Below are 22,238 nucleotides of genomic sequence, written 5' to 3' on the forward strand. Positions count from 1 at the left end.
TCACGTGTTTGCACTGTCACTGTCATTGTGTCTCCCCGGGAGCAGTAGTACTCACCCACGCTGATTCAGACAGCATAGTTCATCCTGTGACGTGTCAATTCAAGAATAGAAGGACAGGTATTAATTACCCGCTTTTGTAATGGATTGCTCAATAACAATCGCTTAACTATCCGAATTCCTTTTAAATCACTTGACCCATAGCCATGTCTGTCTTGGCATCACAAATTCACATCTGAATATGTCAGAAAGCTATGGGGATTTCTGCCTCTCCGATCCTTGCATACACTGTGTTTCAGATTTAAACCACCCACTGTTTGTAAACGTTTTTCCACGCATTCATTCTATTCTTTCCGCCTCTGACCTTAAATCGATGGCCCCCCGTGATCGAAATCTCCATCAAAGTGAAACATGTATTTCAGTCTATGCTATCCATATCCCGCAGTATTTTGAACATCTTAATCATGCTCCCTCAATCTCATCTGCTCTAAGAAAAACAACTCCAGTTTGTCCAATCTCTCTTCTTGAGCCCACACAATATTCTGGCAAATCTCCCCAGCATCGGTTCCAGTGCTCTCACATCCCTACTATAATATGAATTGCATAACTGCACACAATAGTCTCACCAGAGCTGAATGAACAAGTGAAATAAATCATATGGATGTCCACAGAAACTGGTGCTTTTTGAATGAAGTTTATTTTCCTCAATGCTGCCGTGTGCCTTTTTTTCTGAGCCTGATGTTTCTATAATCGCTAGTCCATGTCAGTAAAAGCTGCTATATGAGGATTGAGCTGAAAAATATGTTACTGGAAAAGCGCAGCCGGTCAGGCAGCATCCAAGGAGCAGGAGAATCAACTTTTCGTGCATAAGCCCTACTTCAGGCATAAGCCATGAAGAAGGGCTTATGCCCGAAACGTCGATTCTCCTGCTCCTTGGATGCTGCCTCACCGGCTGCGCTTTTCCAGGAACACATTTTTCAGCTCTGATCTCTAGCATCTGCAGTCTTCACTTTCTCCTACATGAGGATTGATCTCACAACTGTGGTATCGAAATGTATCAACTGGTTTGAAGGTCCCGATGGTGAGACTTGCGCCGAGTCACCCAGCAACAGAGAGCGCAGAAGCAGAGACTGAACGGAGTCAATGTGAAAGTGATTGTCAGGGAAATGGGAGGGGGAACTTAAAGGACGTAAGTGTTTGCGGGAGGGAGGGAAGGAGAGGGGATTGATGGAAAAAAAATCATAATCTCTGAGAATGCTTTTCACTAAAATCCATTAATGCCTTTCCGTGTTTCTTCAGCATGAGTCACAAGGAGTAAAATGCAGTGACTCGGATTTTAACGATCTTACTGCGGCCACAATGCAGAATATTTTAACATTCAAACCATCACTGAGTCATGCAGAGACACGCGTGTAAAAACAGCAATCATTACAGTGACAGAGAGTATGTTACGAAGAGTAGCAGATGCACAACAGGAATATTAGGCTCGCGATAGCAGACATGTGGGAATTCAGAATTAGCTGAATTTTAAATTCAAAATCCCCAGGTGCTGTGGTGGTTCCATCGAGTACTGCATGTTGAAGACTGAGTTTCATAGATTTCTAGAAATAAAAAGGTTCAGTGGATAGTGCGGAACCTTGGTGCAATGTATATTTTAATAATCCCACTCAGACCCATAGTATCACTACCAGGGACACCATCACACAAACTGGCTAAAGAATAACAGCAGAAACTTAAGCACCTGATCAGCGTATCCAGACACTCTATACAGTCAACACAAGAATTCTTGGGCATCATCAGAAATATACACATAGACAAGGAAGAAACTATGGTCTCATTTGATGCAACGGCACTGTTCACCGCTATCGACAAAACCCTAGCCAGAGAAACAATAGCCAACCTGCTGGACATACAGAAGAGACAACAAGACTGGGGACCTATCAACAAAGATTGAATACTCAAAGCACTGGACCTGTGCATCAGAACACACTTCACATTCAGCAACCAAATATATGAACAAATCGATGGCACACCCATGGGCTCACCCATCTCTGGACTCACAGCAGAAGCTGTAATGCAAAGGTTAGGACAAACAGTCTTACCGCAAATTCAACCCAAAGTCTGGGTCAGATATGTAGATGATACCTTTATAATCATTAAAAACACAGAAATAGAGAACACACACCGGATCATCAACGCCACACTCACAGGAATACGATTCACTAGAGAGGAAGAAAAGGACACCCAACTCCCATTCCTAGACGTGATGGTACAGAGAACACCGAATGGAGAATTCACCACAAAGGTATACAGGAAAGCCACATAGACAGACCAAGTCCTACACTACGAAAGGAACTACCCCAAAACACAGAAAGGAAGTTGCATCAAGACACTGTTCAAAAGGGCCACAACACACTGCAGTACACCAGAACTGCAAAAAGAGAAAGAGGAACACCTTTAAAATGTATTTGCCAAAAACGGATACCCCCGCAATTTCATCAACAGATGCCTAAGGGAAAGACAACGGAATGAGGACATGCCACACTACCATACATCAAAAACATTTCTGAAATGACAGCCAGACTACTGCGACCACTAGGACTCATAACAGCACACAAACCAACAGCCACTCTCAGACAACAACTCACCAGGACAAAGGACCCGATACACAGCATGAGCAAAACCAAGGTAGTGTACCAAATCCCATGAAAGGACTGCACAAAACACTACATAGGACAAACAGGAAGACAACTAACGATCCATATCCATGAACACCAACTAAACACGAAAGTCATGACCAGCTGTCCTTAGTAGCCACTCACTCAGATGACAAGCAACATGAGTTCGACTGGGACAACACTACTATTATAGGACAAGCCAAACAGAGGATAGGAAGGGAATTCCTAGAGGCATGGCACTCATGCACAGTTTCAATCAATAAGCACATTGACCTGGACTCAATATAAGGGCCACTGCAGTGGACAGCTGGGGCTGACAACCGTAAGCGGCAGATACAAACCTGTATAAATGACGGAGGAATCATCACAGAAGCGCTTCACAGGACGCTCCCAAGCACTGAGGATGTCACCTAGACAGGGGACGATACGTCTGCAACACAAATTCCCACTTCAGCGAACAGAACCACAACAACGTGCACCCGAGCTATAAATCTTCTCCCAACTTTGAACTCCTGGTAAGATTTTTGGGTGATACTGAAATTAGTGGTAAAGTGGACAGTGAAGGATATTATGTGTGATTCAACAGGATGAACAGTACTGCTTGGATAGTGGGCTGAAGAATAGCAGATGGATTTTAATTAGATAAATGTGAAGTGTTCCATTTTGTTGAAACAAACCAGGGTGGGACTTGTACAGTTAATGTTCGTGCCCTGTGTAGTGTTGTCAGTCAGAGACCCCGGGCTGAAGGTACACTGTTCCTTGAAAGTAGTGTCACAGGTAGACAGGTTGGTGAAGCAGACCTTTGGGGCGGTTACCTTGACAGGGCAGAGCATTGAGAGTAGGAATTGGGATGTCATGTTGTTGCTGTACAAGAATCGGTGAGGCAACTATAAAAGCATTGTCGAGCAGTCTCAAGAACTCATCTCGTTCACTTACCTCCATGAGGGAAGGATATCTGACATTCTAACCTGGTCTGGCTGACATGTGCATCCAGTCCACAGCAATATGGCTGCCTCTTATTTGCCCTCTGGACAATTAGCTGTGGGGCAAAGAATGCTGGTCCAATCAGTGACACCCTCATCCCATGAATAAATATATAAAAATACATATATGCCCCTCACTACCTCTGCAAACACCTCCAGTGCAGCAATCCGTATTGGCTTTGTAACACCGTTCAGGCCCTGACCACTCTCTAACACTCTCACCACCTCCAGCACTTCAATTTCTCCCTGTTCCTATCGTGTCATTAACTCCTGACAATGATTCCCCTTCCCACTGCTCTCCTCCTGCTAGCAGACCCATTGCAATACCTTTAACACTTGCTGGTTAAACTCTCTCTCATTTCAGGATTTTAAGTACTTCGTGGTGATCTTCTAAGCCTCATCATCTAATATGATCCATTTTATCCTGAGTGACAGACTGGTGGGAATTTGTTGCTGATGATTTTCTGTTTCAATAGGATATCCTTTTGTTGAGCGTTTTACATTGTTCCTTCAAATGTTTTCCACTGTTCATGTGCAGGCAAATATTTCAGTCTGTTTAGTCTGTTTACCACGGTCAGTTCTCCTCTCAAACTCATGTAACTGGCTATTTTTTTTGTTTCTAGTTGTAGCTTGTCCTATTTGTGATTCACTTTAAAACTTTATATTTCTTTAAACTGCACTTTATCACAATTTCCCTGAGGAACTGTCCAGGTGACATTACTCATTCACTAAGTTTCATCACACAACGGTCGATCTGAGATAGTTATGTCCCGAGCCAGTTGCACAATGTGTTATTCAAAGAAACACTGAAAAGAAACCTACAATATCCTTTCGAATATCAATCTTGTCAGTGTGATTGTCAAGATTATATGAATATTGAAGTTGCACTAAATTATCACAATGCCTTTATTAAAACTTCCAATTAGTTCCTGTTTAATGCAGTAATGAGCAATGAAATGCTGTTCGGTGGTTAAAACTGTTCTGCTGCTTGTGGCCTTGGCAAGTAGTTGCCAGAATTACGTGCAGACTGACTGTACTTCATGATCTGAGACCAAATGCTTTCTCTGCAATGCCTTTGTAATCCCTTATTGTTAGCGTTCCCCATTTTGACTGAGTTTCCGCAAGCTTGTGAAAGATTGAATACTTATGTCACAACTTTTGTTCGCTCTGTATCTACGTCTCCCTTGTGTCTAAATCTCTGTGTCACAAATCAGTCTACCTTATCGCAGGCAATTTGTCCATTCCAATAAAAAAACATCATTTATTCTTTCCCAAAATCTCCTGTCACAAATCTATTCACTGATCTACAGATTTATTTAAACTTTGTTCCATCCTGTACCTTCCTGCTTGTCTTCAGCCACATTCTCATGCTGTTTCAATGCGTCACTTTTTCTATTTAGATTTGGAAAGCTCTTTTCACCTGAACCCTGACCCTGCATCCTCTCTGTCAGTTTAAAGCCCTGCCCATATACCTACCGACGTGACTGGCCAGGACACTCGTCCCAGCGGTGTTCCAGTGAGACCATCCTAATGGATTATTTTTGTAAATCAGGTATGGGATGTGGGTGTCTCGGGTTAACCAGTCTTTCTTGCCCACCCCTAGCTGCTGCTCGATTTTAAATCTATTTTGTTTGAACACCTATTTCGAGGACACTGCATGTCAGAAAACAGTAAGAGATAATGGATGATTGTGCACTGTGTCATTCGCAGGAACAGCTTGTCTCTCCAGGCGCCTAACGCCTTGATTGTGGGTCAGAGAAGTTCACAATGAATACAGCACAGATGGAGGCCATTCAGCCATCCATAAGCTCTCCAACTGCACTATCTCAAAGGAGGGAGTGTCTGGAGATAGAGTGAGAGAGAGAGAGAGAGAGAACGAAACAGAAAGAAAGAATGTGAAGGGAGATAAACAGAGTGTATAGAAAGTGGAGCGACAGACTGAGTGAGAGGAGAGGGTATTAGACGAGAGTGAAGTTGGATAGATCAGGAATCAACATGAGGAAAATAGACAGAAGATGGAAATTTTAGTTAGGACTTCCCCTGGAATGCAAGTCCTTTGTCTGGTGCCATGCCCTGTAATACTGGCTATCATCTCAGATAATTTATCTCCAATAACATCACAGAGCTGATTAGCTTACAGTTAAACAGAACTAAATAGACCAATAGATTGGTTCCAGGGAGGGGGTGGATTAATTGAAATGGACTGTACCAACAGCAGCAGGAACTGATTATTGTTGTGGTTCTGTTCGCTGAGCTGGAAGTTTTTGTTGCAAACGTTTCGTCCCCTGGCTAGGCCACATCATCAGTGCTTGGGAGCCTCCTGCGAAGCGCTTCTTTGATGTTTCCGCCGGTGTTTGTAGTGGTCTGTCCCTGCCGCTTCCGGTTGTCAGTTTCAGCTGTCCGCTGTAATGGTTGGTGTATTGGGTCCAGGTCGATGTGTTTGTTGATGGAGTTTGTGGATGAATGCCATGCATCTAGGAATTCCCTGGCTGTTCTCTGTCTGGCTTGCCCTGTGATAGTAGTGTTGTCCCAGTCGAATTCATGTTGCTTGTTGTCTGCGTGTGTGGCTACTAAGGATAGCTGGTCGTGTCGTTTCGTGGCTAGTTGATGTTCATGTATACGGATTGTTAGCTGTCTTCCTGTTTGTCCTATATAGTGTTTAGTGCAATCCTTGCATGGTATTTTGTACACTACATTCGTCTTGCTCATGTTGGGTATAAGGTCCTTCGTTCTGGTGAGTTGTCTGAGCGTGGCTGTTGGTTTGTGTGCCGTTATGAGTCCTAGGGGTCTCAGTAGTCTGGCAGTCAGTTTCGAGATGCTCCTGATGTATGGTAGTGTGGCTAGTCCTTTTGGTTTAGGTATATCCTCGTTCCCTGGTCTTTCTCTTAGGCATCTGCTGATGAAGTTGCGCGGTATCCGTTTTTGGTCAACGGATCCAAGCACTCTATACAATCAACACAGGAATTCTTGGACATCATCAGAAATATACACATCGACAAAGAAGAAACCATGATATCATTCGACGTGACGGCACTGTTCACTTCGATTGACAAAACCCTAGCCAGAGAAACAATAGCCAACCTACTGGACATACAGAGCAGAAAACAGGACGCTGAACCTATCAACAAAGACGGCATACTTAAACTACTGGACTTGTGCCTCACAACACACTTCACATTCAACAACCAAATATACGAACAAATCAACGGAACACCCATGGGATCACCAATCTCGGGACTCATAGCAGAGGCAGTTATGCAAAGGTTAGAACAAACAGTCCTACCAGAAATTCAACCCAAACTCTGGGTCAGATATGTCGATGACACATTTGTAATCATTAAAAACACGGAAATAGAAAAACACACCGGATCATCAACGCCACACTCACAGGAATCCGATTCACGAGAGAAGAAGGAAAGGATAGCCAACTCCCATTCCTAGACGTGATGGTACAGAGAACACCAGATGGAGAATTCACTACAAGAGTATACAGGAAAGCCACACACATAGACCAAGTCCTAAACTATGAAAGTAACCACCCCAACACACACAAACGAAGCTGCATCAGGACACTATTCAAAAGGGCCACAACACACTGCAGTACACCAGAACTGCAAAAAAAAAAGAAGAGGAACACCTATACAAGGTATTCGCCAAAAACGGATACCCGCGCAACTTCATCAGCAGATGCCTAAGAGAAAGACCACGGAACGAGGATATACCACAACCAAAAGGACGAGCCACACTACCATACATCAGGAGCATCTCGGAACTGACTGCCAGACTACTGCGACCCCTAGGACTCATAACGGCACACAAACCAACAGCCACGCTCAGACAACAACTCACCAGAACGAAGGACCCGATACCCAACATGAGCAAGACGAATGTAGTGTACAAAATACCATGCATGGACTGCACTAAACACTATATAGGACAAACAGGAAGAGAGCTAACAATCCGCATACATGAACATCAACTATCCACGAAACGACACGACCAGCTATCCTTAGTAGCCACACACGCAGACAACAAGCAACATGAATTCGACTGGGACAACACTACTATCATAGGGCAAGCCAGACAGAGAACAGCCAGGAAATTCCTAGAGGCATGGCATTCATCCACAAACTCCATCAACAAAAACATCGACCTGGACCCAATACACCAACCACTACAGCGGACAGCTGAAACTGACAACCGGAAGTGGCAGGGACAGACCACTATAAACACCGGAGGAAACATCAAAGAAGCGCTTCGCAGGAGGCTCCCAAGCACTGATGTTGTCGCCTAGCCAGGGGACGAAACGTTTGCAACAAAAACTTCCAGCTCGGCGAACAGAACCACAACAACGAGCACCCGAGCTACAAATCTTCGCACAAACTTGGAACTGATTATCCCACGAGACACTGTGTGAGAGACTGGGCCAGAGAATCTCAGTGAGGGAGATCACTGACAGAGGGGAAATCAGGATCTCAGCTGTGGGTCAAATAATGATTGATAAAGTTCGCACACCACTCTCATGGTTTTATAATTCACATTTCAATTTATATAGCTCCATGTTTGAATGTATTTTAACAATCTTATCACTTTCTACTTTCCATATTTAGGAATTTGCAAAAAGTGATTTTTGTCCCTGTATTTTGTATTTAATAAAACATTTTATTACTGGGGAAGAAGGGACCTGTTCTGATGGGACGGTCTTCATCTGAACAATGCTGGGATGAGAGTCCTTACAAATCACACAACAAGGGCTGTGGACAGATCTTTCAAAAATCTTTTAGGTTTGGAGAGAGGTTTCATTTATAGGGAAAATTAGAAAACTCGAATAAAAAGAGGAGGTAAGAGTGCAGAACTCAGGAGAGTTCATTGAGATCTCCAGCACAGACACAAATAGGACAAAGTGGATTGAAAGTGTAAGCAATAAACCTTCAAGCACACTGGACAACCAAATGAGAGGAGGGACGGTTAATACAGGACTGAAAGGGTTACATCGGAATGCATGCCGTATAAGGAATAAGGTAAATGGATTTGTGGTACCGATAAAAATTGGCAGTTATGACGTGGTAAGCATCACAGAGACATGACTACAATGGAAGCAGGATTGACAGCTGAATATTCAATGATGTACATCCTATCGTAAAGATAGGCTGGAGGGTTGGGAGCGCTTGGCGGAAGCGTTTGCTTTATTAGTAAGAATGAAAACAAATCAGTCGTAAGAATTCTGGTCTCCTTGCTATTGGAAAGATGTTTTGAAATGTGAAAGGATTCAAAAAAGATTTATAATGATGTTGCCAGGATTGGACTATTTGAGCTACAGGGAGAAGCTGAATAGGCTGGGCTGCTTTCCCTGAAGCGGTGGAGGCTGAGGGATGACCGAATACCGGTTCAGAAAATCATGAGGGGCATGCATGGGATAATTAGGCAAAGTCTTTTCCCTGGAGTGGAGGTGAACTAGAGAACATAGGTTTAAAAGGGGCCTAAGGAACAAGTACTTTTCATGCAGTGTTTGGTGCGAGTATGGAAACAACTGTGAGAGGAATTGATGGACGCTGGTCCCATTCCAAATTTTAAAAGACATCTGGATGAGTATATAAATAGGAGGGGTATGAAGGTTAGTCCATGTGCTGACAAATGGAAATAGATTAACTTGGGATATCTGGGCGGCATGGACGATTTGGACCGAAGAGTCTGTTTCCGTGCTGTACATCTCAATGACTCTATGACTTTCTGACTGCATGCCATGATGTAGGGTCAGATGGCACAAAATCTGTGTGGGCAGAATAGAGAATCCGCAAAGTTTGAAAAAAAAACATAGTTGGCGTTATGTACAGGCTTCCAAGGAGTAGTCAGGAGCTGGGGCACAACATACCACAGGTGATAGAAAATATGGGTCATAAAGGCGAAGTACAGTGATCGTGGGAGATTTCAATATGCGGGAGGGGTGGGAAAATCAGGTTGGTAGTGGTTCACAATAAAATTAATTTATGCAATATCTACAATAGGGCTTTTTGGAACAGCTTGTTGTAGAGCCCAGTTGGGAACAGGCAATGCTGGATTTAATGTTGTGCAATGAGGCAGACTATTTAAGGGATCTTAAGGTGAATGAATATTTGGAAGCATTGATGATAATATGACTGAATTTATTCTGCAATTTTTGAGGGAGAAGATAGAATCAGAGGTAACGGTATTACAGCTGAATAAAGGCAACTACAGAGGCATGAGGGAGGAGCTGGGTAGAATTGCTTGGGAGAGGGACCGAGCAGGAAAGACAGTCGAACAGCAATGGCAGGGGTTTCTGGAAGTAATTCAAGAGACACAACAAAGATTCTTCCCGATAAAAAAGAAGCATACTACAGGGAGATGAAGCAACCATTGCTGACTAGAGAAGGCAGGGACAGCATAAAAGCAAAAGAGTAAGCGTATAATGTGACGAAGGGCAGTGGAAAACCAAACGATTTGGAAGCTCAGGTTGGCCAACGGAGGACATCAAAATAATAAATATGGAGGGAGGAGATTAAGTATGAGGGTAAGCTTGCCAGTAAAACAAAGGAAAATGAGAAGATTTTCTTTAGATATGGAACAGACAAAGGCGAGGCAAAGTGGATATTGGGCTGCTGGAAATGGCACAGGACAGCCAGGAACGGGGAACAACGAAATGGCTGAGGACACGAATAAGTTGCCAAAAATTCAAGTGTGTGTAGAGGCAGAGCTGAGTATGTCACCCATCGCCAAGGCAGACGTGGTAGAAAAATACTGAATGGGCTGAATGTGGATAAATTACCTGGACCAGAAGAATAATACAACAGAACTCTCAGGGATAAAGCTAAGTGGTAGTGGAGGCATTCGTGATGATCTTTCAGGAATCATTAGAATTATGGAGTATCCAAGAGGACTGGAAAAGGACTAGCGTAAAATCTCTGATTAACAATGGAATACGTCAGAAGACAGAAAAGTACAGACCAATTAGCCTCATCTCAGACGGTGGTAAGATCCTGCAATCGACCGGGAAGCCTGGGATTTCTGAATATTTGGAGGTGTATAGTAGTATAGGGCAAACTCTGCATGGTTTCATCAAGGGAGTTCATGCTTGACACATCTGCTAGAATTCTTTGAGGAAGTAACGAGAGCTTAGACCAAAGACAGCCAATGCATGTTATCTACTTGGATCTCGAGAAGGCCTTTGCCAAGTGCCACACAGTAAGCTATTGATTGAGATAAGGGCCCATAGTGTTAGAGGCAAGCTGCTAGCATGGATAAAAGTTGGCTTTTTGGAAAAAGGCAGATAGTGGGGATAAAATTATCCTTTTCAGGATGGCAGAAGGTGACAAAATGTGTTCCACAAGACTCAGTGTTGGGGCAACGTTTCACTCTGTACATTAATGGTCCAAAGGGCATTCTAGCTAAGTTTGCAGATATTACAAAGATATGTAGAGAGACAGGTAGCACTGAGGATGTGGACAAGCTGCAGAAGGATTTGGACAACTTAGGAAATGGGAAAAGATGGTGCAGTTTGAGTAAAACATGCACTACTATGAGGTTATGCGCTTTGGTAGGAAGGATAGAGACGTGGAATATTTTCTAAACTGGGAAAAAATTCAGAAGTCTGAAATGCAAAGAGACTTGTTGAGTTAATGCTTCGGAAGGCAAATACATTGAATGGATTTATTTCGAAAGAATTGAATATAAAAGCAGGGATGAACTTCGAAGGCACTAAACGCTCTGATCAGGTCAGAATTAGATTATTGTGTGCAGTTTTGGGCCCTATATCTCAGCAAAGATGTACTGGCGCTAGAGCTGTTCAGAGGAAGTTCACCGGAATGGTCATAGGAATGAAAAGCTTAACATATGACGAATGCTTGAGGATTCTGAAATTTAGAAGAATGAGAAGGAATCTAATTGAAACTTACAGAGTACTGAATGACCTGGACAGAGTGGAGTTTGTGACAATTTGTCCTTTGGTAGGGATCCGAGGTACAGCCACGGATTACAGGGAAAACCTATTTAGAACAGATATAAGGAGAAGCTTCTTCAGCCAGAGTATTGTAATTCTATGACATTCACTGCCACAGAAGGCTATGGAGGCCAGGTCATTGAGTACATTTAAGCCTGTGCAGGATAGGTTCTCGATTGTAAAGGGGATCAAGGGTTATGGGGACAATGAGGTTGAGAAACCTATCTGCTTTGATTGAATGTTGGAGCAGATTCGATTGGCTGAATGGCCCGGTTTCTACTCCTATATCGTCTGCTCATATGGTCTCTGCTAATATTGGCTGTCCTCAGTCCTCATTATAGATTCTGGATTAGTGGTACTGGAAGAGCACAGCAGTTCAGGCAACATCCAAGGAGCTTCGAAATCGACGTTTCAGGCAAAGGCCCTTCATCAGGAATGTGCCTAATGTGCCTGATTCCTGATTAATGGCTTTTGCCCGAAACGTCGATTTCGAAGATCCTTGGATGCTGCCTGAACTGTTGTGTTCTTCCAGCACCACTAATCCAGAATGTGGTTTCCAGCATCTGCAGTCATTGTTTTTACCTCATTGTAGATTTATACTTGAATCTGATCTTCATATGATTTATAAAGAGGAACTTTCCAAAACGGATTACTGGTCAATATCATGTTCGCTCACCCTCGTCTCTTCAGCCATGCCCCCAAATCTGTCTGTTTTCTGCCTCCTCCACAATGCCAGAAGCATGCTTTATTTGAAGTCCAGTCAGTGATACTTCATCACAGTTGATTGACATCAAAAGTATCAACAGCATGACCCGCACCTGCCCTCTCTAATCCTGGAATAACAATCTGAATTGTATTTGTCAGGGATAATTGTCTGTTAAGATATCCATGCCGTTTGTCCGTTATAACCCTATGTTGTCTTAGGTACATTTTCTTCTCAGATCGAGTATCGACTATCAAAGTTGTATCAATGTTTTATTGATATTCTAATGACTGATCACGAATTGCAGGTTGCATGTTTCCAATTATAAACAGAGAAACTTGTTGATGTTCTGACAATCCTCTGTCATTACTCCCATATCCAAATCAGATTGAATGATAACACACAAACAATCTACCATCTTCACAAATTCCTTCCTTCAGCCACCCTCATATATCCCACTCAGAATGTGTAAACTTTAAAAGTTATTTTCAAATTTAATAATAACATTATTAATAATATTTCATTGAAAGGGGTTAGCTGGAGCTATTTACTCAGTGAATAGGAATAATTTCCGTCTCTGTCGATTCCAAATGTCTCACTGGAGGATTAGCCTCTTCTTTAACTAAGCACTCGGTTCAAAATATTACCCCATAGTATGAGGGGGAGCATCGCTAACAGCACTAACAGGGATCAGAAGCTGCCGACAGAGAAGGAGGAGAGACCAGAATCTGACATCATTAGACTGGAATGTTCCCACATTGGGCCAAAAACTGAGAACATTTGACCGGAATGTGACAACAATGCATAAGAATTTGAGAACGTTCGACTGGATTGTTCCAAGAATGGATCAGAATCTGAGAACAATAGACTGGAACGTTCCAACAATGGACAGGGGTTTATTCTTGGGTCTTTACTATCTTTCTCAGCCTTGGATATCATGAGCATCACGGATCGAAGAAATCCGTTGGATTATACAAGGTGGCTATTATCCCATCCTCACTATTGTTGGTGTTCCTAGTAAGTCATTCTCTTTGCCTATTAAACCGGGTTGAACTGTGTTTCTGCTCATGATAGGTAAATTTTGGAAACGGGGAAGACAGTGTCTTCACTGCCAACTAAAGAATCCTTTCCTGATGAATTTTATAAAGTAAATTACTATTTATAAATTACTCACTGATATGGGTGAATGAACCAGACTGTTCTCAAACTCCATAATCCTTCTGGCCCTGTATCGGTCTACATTTCCACAAGCTTCCCACTCACAAATCCTGCCCAGTACCACTATTATGATGTGTCGGTCTACTCGTTAGCCTCAGTGTAACATCTGAATAAACTTCAGAATTTTGGCCCTTGTGAAATCTGGAATAATCTGTTTCAAGTCCCTTCTAACCACATGTCCATTACAAAATAATTGCACTTGAGATGTTTAATTTGTACTCTTCATAGAATCTATCAGACATGAAGATAGTGCATGGTGCTCAATCATTGACTCTTAATCTAAAGGCACCAAATAATAACCTGTTGATGTCTCATGAAGCAAGTTGATGGAATTTAAATGAAACTATTATCAATTGTAATAAATAGAAGCCTATCTGATTGCCTCACGTTCTTCAGAGAAGGCAATGGGTCATCCTGCCCTGGTCAGGTCTGTGCGTGAATGCAAATCCACAGCAATGTATTTTACTCTTTACTGTCCTCTGGAACATCTGAACTAGCCACTAAGTTCAAGATCGGCATTTGGACAAACGTATAGACGGAAAATGTTTTGAGGCATATGGGCCAAATGCAAGCAGATTAGACGAGTTTAGTTTGGAAGACTTGGTCGGCGTGGACAAGTTGGGTCAAAGGTTCTGTTTGTGCGCGATATGACTGTATTGTTGTGTTTCTGTTCGCCGTGATGGGAAATTGTGTTGCAGACGTTTCGTCCCCTGTCTAGGTGACATCCTCAGTGCTTGGGAGCCTCCTGTGAAGCGCTTCTGTGATGTTTCCTTGAACATTTATAGCGGTTTGTCTCTGCCACTTCCAGTTGTCAGTTCCAGCTGTCCGCTGCAGTGGCCGGTATATTGGGTCCAAGTCGATGTGAAGGTTGATAGAATCTCTGGATGAGTGCCATGCCTCCAGGAATTCCCTGGCTGTTCTCTGTTTGGCTTGTTCTATAATATTTTCTTGTCCCAGTCGAACTCATGTTGCTTGCCACCTGCGTGTGTGTCTACTAAGGATAGCTGGTCGTGTCTTTTCCTGGCCAGTTGGTGTTCATGGATACGGATTGTTAGCTGTCTTCCTGTTTGTCCTATGTTGTGTTTTGTGCAGTCCTTGCATGGGATTTTGTACACTATGTTGGTTTTACTCATGCTGGTGTCTTGTGTGCTGTTATGAGTCCTAGTGGTCGTAGTAGTCTGGTTGTCAGTTCAGAAGTGTTCTTGATGTATGGTAACGAGGCTAGTCCTTTGGGTAGTGGCATATCCTAATTCCGTTGTCTTTCCCTTAGGCATCTGTTGATGAAATTGCGGGGATATCTGTTTTTTGGCGAATACATTGTAGAGGTGTTCTTCTTCCACTTTTTGCAGTTCGGGTGTGCTGCAGTGTGTTGTGGCCCTTTTGAACAGTGTCTTGATGCAACATCTTTTGTGTGTGTTGGGGCCGTTGCTTTGGAAGTTCAGACCTTGATCTGTGTGTATGATTTTCCTATGTATTTTTGTGGCGAATTTTCAGTTCGGTGTTCTCTGCACCATCACATCTAGGAATGGGAGTAGGTTGTCCTTTTCTTCCTCTCGAGCGAATCTGATTACTGTGAGTGTGGCGTTGATGATCCGGTGTGTGTTTTCTATTTCTGTGGTTTTAATGGTTACAAAGGTTCCATCTACATATCTGACCCAGAATTTGTGTTGGATTTGTGGTAAGACGGTTGGTTCTAATCTTTGCATTACAGCAAAAGGGCCACAACACACTGCAGCACACCCGAACTGCAAAAAGTGGAAGAAGAACACCTCTACAATGTATTCGCCAAAAAACAGATATCCCCGCAATTTCATCAACAGATGCCTAAGGGAAAGACAACGGAATTAGGATATGCCACTACCCAAAGGACTAGCCTCGTTACCATACATCAAGAACACTTCTGAACTGACAACCAGACTACTACGACCACTAGGACTCATAACAGCACACAAGCCAACAGCCACTCTTAGACAACAACTAACCAGGACAAAGGCCCCGAATCCAGCATGAGCAAAACCAACGTATTGTGCAAAATCCCATGCAAGGACTGCACAAAACACTACATAGGACAAACAGGAAGACAGAAAACGATCCGTATCCATACACACCAACTAGCCACGAAACGATATGACCACCTAATTTTAGTAGCCACACACGCAGATGAAAAGCAACATGAGTTCGACTGGGACAAGAAAATATTATAGGACAAGCCAAACAGAGAACAGCCATGGAATTTCTAGAAGCATGGCACTCATCCACGGATTCTATCAAATTTCACATTGACCTGGACCCAATATACCACTGCAGCGGACAGCTGGAACTGACAACTGAAAGCCGCAGATGCAAATCACTATAAATGCCGGAGGAAAACTCGCAGAAGCGCTACACAGGAGGCTCCCAAGCACCGAGAATGTTACCAAGACAGGGGACGAAACGTCTGCAACATAAATTCCCAGCTCAGCGAACAGAACCACAACAACGAGCACCCGAGCTACAAATCGTTTCACAAAATATGACTGTATGAATCTAGAAAGTGAGGGAGAAGGAAGAAAACATATGATGTAAGCAAATTGGCAAGAAATATAAAACAAGCATCACGAGCTTTTCCATGCATATAAAAAGAAAGTTGAAGATGAGTGTGTGATCTTAGACAGAAATGAAGTCAGGAAAGCATTTGAGGACATTTGGAGGGTGTGAGTGCAGAATTGGCTGGAGGGAGCAGGCTGATATTTTATGCCAGTATCTGACGTCATTCCTCACAGGGAAGGTACTGTAAGTATTTCAATGACACAGTCGAAATGGTACTTGGAGGGAAGTTCATGACCTGTCTCTATCAAAAGAAACCAGATTTTTAACAAACATATAAGACTACGGGTAGACAGGCCAGCAGTAATTCATGATTTCAAAAGATATGTTTACAGAAAGACTGTTCACACTGTGTGAAATATTCCATAACTCTCTGGATTACAAGAGTGTTCCAGCGAAACTGGAGACACTCCAATGTGGCGACTGTCTTCAAGAAAGGAAGGAGACAGAACGCAGAATCCATTTAGCCTAACAATTATTGCCGGATATCTTCTAGAGTCTGTTATTAAGGAAGGAATTACAGGGCATTTAGTAAAGCTTCACACAAGGGGATCGATATTTTGCCTTGTAAAATCATGCAAAGTTTTTCTGGCGATCCCTGAGAATGTAATGGGCGGATTGATAAAGTGAGACTGGCAGACACGAGGCTTTCCAGAGATTTTCCACAAGTCATTACAATAAAAAGTTTCTTACACAAGACAAATGACATTTACATGGAATGGCGATTGGTTAACCCATAGGAATCGAAGAATCAGGATTCATCGATCTTTATGATAAAGATATGTCGACTGGAGTACAAGTATCAATCTGACGGCTTCAGTTATTTGCAACCTAAACTGATAGCCTGACGTTGGGAGCTGAGCGCAATATACATCTGAATTTGTGGATGACACAGAGAATGAAAACGCAGGTTTTTACTTAATGCAGAGGACTCCCAAACGAAAGAGCAGCACAAAGTGATTGGCGGGTTCCTGTGTATGAAACATAACGTCAGCATGAAGGGCTCATGCCCGAAACGTCGATTCTCCTGCTCCTTGGATGCTGCCTGACCTGCTGCGCTTTTCCAGCAACACATTTTCAGCAGCAAGTAACTAGGTTTGTACATTACACGGATTCCTGGTATGAAAGGGTTGAAGAGAGTACTCCCGCGCTCGTGGTAGGTTTTCAGAGGCTCACATCAGTGACTCACTGCTCCCGGCAGACCCCTGGTGCAAGCTCCTGCCCTTCGAGTTGCTGCTGCCGCTGAAAAACAAAAAAACAGAAGCGAAACATATCTGAACTGCTACCAATGTCATTATATCGTTACTCAGATAAGGAGACAGAAAATAATCTCAGATGATTTTTATGTTTGTTTTCTCAGAGTAGTGAGCCTTTGTAAATCTCTTCACCGCAGAGTATTGGAGGCACAGATATTGATTTTTTTTTTCAGGCACAGACAGAAGGTTCATAAATAACAACGAGGGAAGGATTATTAGGCAGGAATATGGAGTGTGGGTGAAATGCTGACAGGGGTACCAAATGATACTGATTCAAACCATCCATAAATATAATGCAAAACAAAATTATAACATAGATAAAAAGTTAAAATGCAACACTGACAGAATACAGTTCCAAAGGACCATGGGTCTGCTTTGTCATTAGAGAGAGACCTTTCGTGGTGGTTTACTCTGAGGGTCACCACATGTCGAGTGATGGGGTGAGATTGAGAGAGTGTCCCCATCAGAGTAACCTTTGTTAGTGAGGGGAATTGAACCTGCGCTGTTACCCTCCCACTGCATTACAAACCAGCCGTGTAGCCAACTGAGTGGGAGACAGTGTAACTGTTGCAGCCAGAAACAGTCACAGGCAAAGGGCAAGAGAAGCTTTCAAAATAAGAGAAAAGGTACAATTCAGATAATGGTCAGGGTAATAGTTGAGGATAAAAACGTTCTCTGCCAGAAATTGAATTCTATACCGAGACAATTGTTAAGAATCTGTATTTGGCTGAATACAATAAAGTGAGACAAGTGAATTAGCCAGGATTATTAATTATAATTTGGTATCATTAACCATAAATAAGTGTGTATTTCTGATTGATCTATGGAAAATATGCTTATCATTACGTCGAAGTATAAAGCGGATGGAATATATTGTTTGGAGAGTGCGTTCCCATTGCAAATGCACTTGAACAGGCGCTTGAAGATAATCGGGGTAAAAGTGCCCGAGTGTTGTCTGGTCAGTGACAGGAACCCAGGATTTGAATGATTGAAAATTGCTCTAGGAGAAAGTGAGGTCTGCAGATGCTGGAGATCAGAGCTAAAAATGTGTTGCTGAAGAAGCGCTTATGCCCAAAACGTCGATTCTCCTGTTCCCTGGATGCTGCCTGACCTGCTGCGCTTTTCCAGCAACACATTTTCAGCGCTGAAAATTCCTCTAACATGGAGATGAGAAAACCATCAGATCAGCTGCGGTCTTATTGAACGTTAGAACACATTTTAAGGGCTGAATGGCCTCATGATGGATTTGAAACATATTTGATTTAAAAACGTACATTCCTACTCTTGGGGCACTGATATTTTCCTGAGAGATTGAATTATTTGGAACATTATCCCGAACAACCCATAATCAGCATTCTCCAGAATATTCTATCGCCATGTGGGAGTATTGAAAAGGCGAGAGAGCGAGGGAAAGGGAGAGAGGGAAGCTGCTGCATGTGATAGTGAGAGCTTTGGAGCATGAGCCTTGTTCGGGGGTAGGTGCTAAACAGATATACAGTGAGTGCGTGTGAGCAGAGAGAATACATTGAGCCGGATCCTGACAGAGCAGGGAAAGTTATTGATGCTTGTCCTGTATTGCTGGGCATTTCGTCAGACCGCAGATACTGCACTGATCTCGGTGGTGAGCTCAGACCATGCTCGGTGAGTCTAGATTTATGGCCCCTTCTGGGAAAAGAACAATCCTTTTCTGTACTACCTCATCAACGTGTCCCTGGTGTTAAACCGTGGTGTTAATTGCCCCTTATCTGGCATGCTCTGGGTAAACTGTGCAGGGCTGCTCCAAACAGAGAAAGCTAAACCATGTGCCCATTGGCCTTTCAAAGATGGCACCAGTGCCAGTGTTTCTGGAATAGCCAGGGGCATCTAGACGATGTTGAGTACCTCCAACAATGATGGCTGGGAGAATAGGACTGTGATTGAATGAGAGGGATACCATGGAATGGGGAGGGTAGCTAATGAGGTGAGTTCGATAAGATAGCATCAGGAAACTATTTCGGCCTCGTGCAGACAATTCGTCTGTCACACTCAGTGAAAATGGCACTGAGACAAATTATTGTTAGCTTCAGCCCAATGAGTCGAAGACTCTGCTGAGCGCACGCCGAGCTGCAAAGCTGAAGAACAAATGCTCATTCAGAACTCCATCATCTGAATTCACAGTGATATCCAGTTCACCCATCAGTCCAGGGAATACTGACTAACGTGGCAAGATGCTGTTGAATTATCTTCACTTCAGCATTCTGAAACCTGTGGTCTTCCATTAAATTGTTTTTCAACCTTCCTTTCTGTAGGTGTAATTTTTAAATCATTAACTGTTGTAGTAAGCACATAGTAAGTACAAAGCCACCATTTTAGTCTTCTCTACCTTGTAGTAAGCACGAGCAGACACTCCCCCAGATTTTCATGAATGGAACAATGGAAACAGCTTTCCTCGTGGCTGAGGGACCGCCCACAACCACGGCTGTACGTCATCATCCATATAAGGGAGAAGCGGGGAACTCGAACACTGATTGGCTGGGTGAATAACCAAATAATCTCATCCATCAGGAGGACAGTGGGGAACTTGAACACACATTGGCTGAGACAGTAGAAGGCCCAGCCCACTCCTACATGTATATAACATGCGGGGATTACAATCTGTGTGTGTGCCTCGTGGGAAGCCATTGAGGTAACACCCAGTTCTGCAGAATTGAATAAATAGTTTTGGACGAACTCCTCCGTGTCTTTGTTCTTGGGAAGGGAAGCAGAGTGCCTGATGGGGGGTCGCAGAGTCCCCTATCTTGCACAATTGGGGGCTCTTCCGGAATGCAATAATTATTGCTGGGGCTCTCTTCGGCTCGTGGATCAAGTTTGATACAAAAAGACGCGTCTGGTATATATTTATACTGCTCACTGGATCGGCTTGGTCCGTCAGCCGTCGGCCAATAGAGTGACCCGGCTCATTAAAATAATTTTGAATCCTGGAAAAGGAACACACGGACGAGTGTTGGGACGACCGGTTAGTGACTATACACGGGGCTACACACATTTAAAAAGGCCAGACAACTCCGTGCACGGATCAAGGTAAGAGATTCTTTTGTTCTTCCTTGTTGGCCGCGTGGTTTTGACGGTCATCTGTGAAAACACTTTAGGCGTTTAAGACCATGACCGAAGATAGACCATGGGAAATCAGACTTTTAGGTCCACTAAGGACAAGTCAGGGAGGACTGTAAATGGAAAAGAAATACCCCCCGATAGTCCACTAGGTCGGAAATTGAGTTTATGGACGGAAAGCAGTAGGACAAAGGACTTAAAGAAAGAGACCATGATAAAATATTGTTGTTTTATATGGACCAAATAACCTATCCGCGCCCCCTCGGTAGTTTGGCCCGAGTATGGGTCTGATGAAGACTGGGTGTGTCAACTCCTAAATATATATATATGTTAACAGAAAACAACCGTTTGACCCAGAAGAGAGCAAATACGCCGCCGCCTGGTTGGCGAGTGACTGCGGCGACCCCACGAGTCTCTATCCTCTGATTCCCCAAACAGACCCGAGAAAGCCCCAGAAGTCTTGGGACGTCCTCACCGACGGTTTGCCCCCTTCTGCCCGCCCCCGTATGTACAGCCCGCGCACGGCCAGGCGTCCAGCGCGGACCTCCCTCCTGCGTCGGATAATCCCGGTTCCCGGCAGGTCATGCTCAGTGAGGGAGAGCCTGCTGGGGGGGACACAGGAAGGGAAGAAGAGCCCACCCCAGGCATTAGGAGATCAGCCCGAATTGAGATGCGGAGAGATCAAGAAGAGAGATTGGGTGCTGAGAGGGTTAACAATGTTGAACAGATGAACCCTTTACGAGAGGTGCCGTTTGGGAACGAACGGACCGGATTCGTAGTACAACCTTTAAATTCTGGGGATATCCGACAACTCCGTAATGAACTACCCCGTCTACTGGCAATTTCTGGGGCCCAGTATATACACATGGGCCGAATTGCAGGCCATGATGAGAATACTATTTAATTATGATGAAATTGTCATGATCCGGAATAGTGCAATGGCCATTTGGGATAGGGAGCATCAGGACGGCCCTCAGCGTGGAGAGCAGAAGTACCCCTTAGAGGACCCCCGGTGGGATCATAATGACGAGGGGGGACGGGCTAATATGACAGACCTCAGAAACCTTATAATCAGGGGAATCAAAACCTGCGTGCCTAAACAGCGGAATTTAGCGAAAGCATTCGAAGTTGGACAGAAAAAGGATGAATCCCCGAGTGAGTTTTTAGACCGTTTGCGGGAGTCCATGCGAAAGTATTCAGGTTTAGACCCCGATGGGGAAATAGGCAAGGGCATGCTTAAGGTGCACTTTGTGACTAAGTCATGGCCTGACATTCAGAAGAAATTACAGAAAGTGGAGGATTGGGCTGAAAAAGATGTTGCAGAATCATTACGGGAAGCACAGAAGGTGTACGTTCAGAGGGATGTAATAAGGGAGAAACAGAAGACAAAAATGATGGTGGCAGCCGTACGGGAAGCTTGTAAATCCACCAGAATGGGGGAAGAAGGTTATGGGATGGAAAGAGGAAGGTCGAGGGAAAGTTGGAGAGGGAGAGGAGCGAGACGGGGCAGAAGTGGGAGAGGAGGATCTTATGGAATCGAACGGCCTCAGGCGGCCGGATGTTACCATTGCGGGTAACTGGGACACTTCAAGAGGGATTGTCCCGATTTTAAAAGGGAGCGAGAAGGAATGTATGAAAAGGAGCGCGAACAAATGGATTAGGGAAGTCAGGGGAGGATCGGAACACGGGCCTACCAAGAACCCCTGGTAAATTTACGGGTGGGCCCATTTAGACAAGATGTTACTTTCTTAGTTGACACAGGCGCCGGCAGGT

This window comes from Chiloscyllium plagiosum, unplaced genomic scaffold (genome assembly GCF_037043375.1).
Source record: "Chiloscyllium plagiosum isolate Xiang-an unplaced genomic scaffold, Cpla_swu_hap1 HiC_scaffold_51, whole genome shotgun sequence".
NCBI lineage: Eukaryota > Metazoa > Chordata > Chondrichthyes > Orectolobiformes > Hemiscylliidae > Chiloscyllium > Chiloscyllium plagiosum.